This window comes from Acyrthosiphon pisum, chromosome A1 (genome assembly GCF_005508785.2).
Source record: "Acyrthosiphon pisum isolate AL4f chromosome A1, pea_aphid_22Mar2018_4r6ur, whole genome shotgun sequence".
NCBI lineage: Eukaryota > Metazoa > Arthropoda > Insecta > Hemiptera > Aphididae > Acyrthosiphon > Acyrthosiphon pisum.
In genome coordinates, this window is record NC_042494.1 from 135,595,600 (window position 1) to 135,598,754 (window position 3,155).

At 27.6% G+C, this 3,155-nt stretch overlaps 1 protein-coding gene across 1 annotated transcript in view; it reads right to left on the reverse strand.

Annotated features, from left to right (window-relative positions):
• Positions 1-3,155, reverse strand: part of LOC100165725 (neurotrimin-like) — a 146,668-nt gene that overhangs the window by 7,913 nt on the left and 135,600 nt on the right. The window lies entirely within an intron of this gene.

Here is a 3,155-nt window from a genome sequence, read left to right on the forward strand (position 1 = left end):
CCCCCCCCTTGAGCTTATTTTATAAAAAATGATTACATTGTTACTTGTGAGAAATACTAGTTCTATTCAGCGTTACATATCGTTATAACGATTATAACACGAACATCACCCCGGCCCCACCCATTTGGAATTTTTGAAAATTTAATTTACCATTATTTAGTACGTAATTTGTATGAATTTGTATGATAATTTTCAAAATTTGTACGGTCTCGGTTTACCCGTTATTAACAAAAAATAATTAGTGGGGCTGGGGTGATGTGATTTCAGCCCCACCCAAGGTTAACAATTATAAAATAATGATCACAACTACTACTACACCATCTTTTAGCACGTAATTTGTATGAATTTGAACGACCGTTTTTAAAATTTGTACGATCTTCGTTCGGCGTCAATCGCAAATACTTAAAACCACCGTCACCCCAGACCCACCCCTCGTCTAAATTTCAGTGTTTTCGAATTTATTCCAGTGCCATGTTTTAGTACGTAACTTGTAATATGTAACCTTATTCGTTTTAAATAAACAAATGGGAGCTTATAAATGTAAGAGCGAAGCAGGCAATTTAGTAAAATATCCTCTTGTTTCCTTTTCTAAACTTATTGGAAAAGATGGAACACTTATAAGACATGAAAATACTATATCATGATATAGTGATCATAGGTTAAAACAAGTACCTTAAGGAAAATCGTTCACGATTATTACCAATCGTTGATACTATTATAACTATGAGTAAAGAAAACATTCTATTTAGAGGTCATAGAGATGACGGAAATCTGCTTGATGAACCTGAAAACTCTAGTCTGGGTACAATAGTTTGTAAGAATAAATTCAAAATAATGATATTAAAAAGTATGTTATTAAGTATAAATAGTATCTGTTGGATACATTTTAATTACCCCCCCCCCCCCCTTTGATAAATTTCTGGATCCGCCACTAGACCGTATGGATACCTAATAAGCAGGGCTCGTAAGTTCATCTATCTACATGTTTTTATAATATTCGATGCCATATCGCTGATCTATTTAAAACATTTTGTACTGCAAGTGCCGATATGAACGTATAGTATAGTATATAATATGGATATAATCTAACCTTCGAGAATCATCATACAGCGTATAAACAAGCTCTATTCAAGCGTTTGTTTATTAAATAATGTATATTTATTATTTTCAAGTTATGATAATTTTGAGCTTTTGAGCTTTTCAACTTCAAAATTGTGAATTTAAGTTGTATTAACCTATTTTTTAAAGGGAAAAATTTCTATGTAGGAGATTACAATATCTTTGATTTTCAGGTAAAAATTTAAAAAGGTTATTAGTGTAGGAGTTTACATTTAATGATGATTCAGGTAAAAAGGTTATTCGTGTAGGAGTTTACATTTGGCCAAAAATTGTATGATCCTTATTTTAAGTTTAACCGTCAGCCCTGTACGAATTTATATAATATTATTGATGTCATAAATTTATAACTTTAATGGTGGTGGGTTTATAATATTATCGAATCGACTAATTATTATTTGTAAATTTAGAGAATTCAATCAAAACCTGTTGTCGTTCACTATTTGTCAGGCCGTCAGGGTAAAAATAAAAAAAAACGTAAATAAATTTATGCAAATACAATAATAATTAATGAAAAGTAATTAAACGGATGAAATCAAATAAAACGTTTTCCAATAAAACGATTTTTTTTTAAGCTTTTATATTTACTCATCGTTTGGTTTTCATTTAATTATTATAATCATATCATGGGCTTTTTATATCGTGCCCAATAAAATATATACATATAGGTACCTGGTGCAGCTACACATAATAAATTGGCTGGTATTTTTATTTATTCCATAGTATATAGTATTTTTCAATAACGGAAACAATACCTATATATATAAATATATATATTTAAATATATGTCACGGGAGTGTATAAAAACAAAACGTATTGTGAATGTTATATGAATAATATGATATACCTACCTACATGATATATTATAATATATTGTATGGGCATAATCATTATAAATGATGTATAAATAAATCCTCGCAATGCCCAATTTCCAATACGCAAGTCTATAAGACTTACAATATATAAATATATAATAATATGAACTTGTGAACATTATGCCTGCAGCAAGTGCAGGATTAATCTGATGTAGCCTGTATGTAAATCACTATCATTATGTAGGTATTTCAAAAACTATTAATGTATTAGAATTTAGAAAACATTTTCTTACATGATTTCGAGCTCTATAATAATATTATAACTTTAAGTATATTATGTCGTAAGGCGTATATACCTATTATCTACTTTCAATAAAATAAAAAGCGTGAAAGTAGGTAGGTTATAGACCAATTACTTCGTAATTGAGGAAGTCACTATGTATCTATCATTAATATTTTTAAGCGACTTGTGAGGAACATTGTATTTAATTTCCAAGCTTTTTGGCTGACTGAAAATTTTTCATCAACATTTATAAAAAAATAAATATAAAACTTAAAATTAGCTCAAGATGAGTCAAAATATTTTTAAATTACCCGATCCTCCCGATGCATAGAAATATTACAAACAATACAAACATTTGGTGAAAAATACCTAGTACTAAAGAGTAAAATACCTACTTATCGCTTTTTTTTTTATCAACATTTATTTAAAAACAAAAGAAAACTAAAAATAGCTAAAAAATAATAATAATAATAATAATAATATATTTATTGCAACAATGAAAATTTTATACATTTTAAAAATACTTAAGTTTATATACATTGCGCTTCCCCCTATAAGCCTAGCTTGTGCTGGGGGAGCGGTCTTTATCTTAATTCTTAATAATAAATGAGATTTAAAATATTACATTAAGTAAAATTGCTTATAAAATAAACTGTAACTAAATATAATTAGAGTAAAATAAAAATAAAAAACAATGATAATTATTATGTTAACAAGACGGTATGGATAAAAGGAAAAAAAGAAAAAAACTATAAATTTAAAATCAGATGTAAAACATGCCATCTGAATGACTTCAAACTAGAAAAATCGTTTACATTAATATTTAATTTTTGACATAGTTTTAGACCCTTATACAAAACACTTTTTTGACAAAATACTTTATTATAAATGGGTAGACTTATATTAATATTATTATTGTATCTTGTATCATGATCATGATC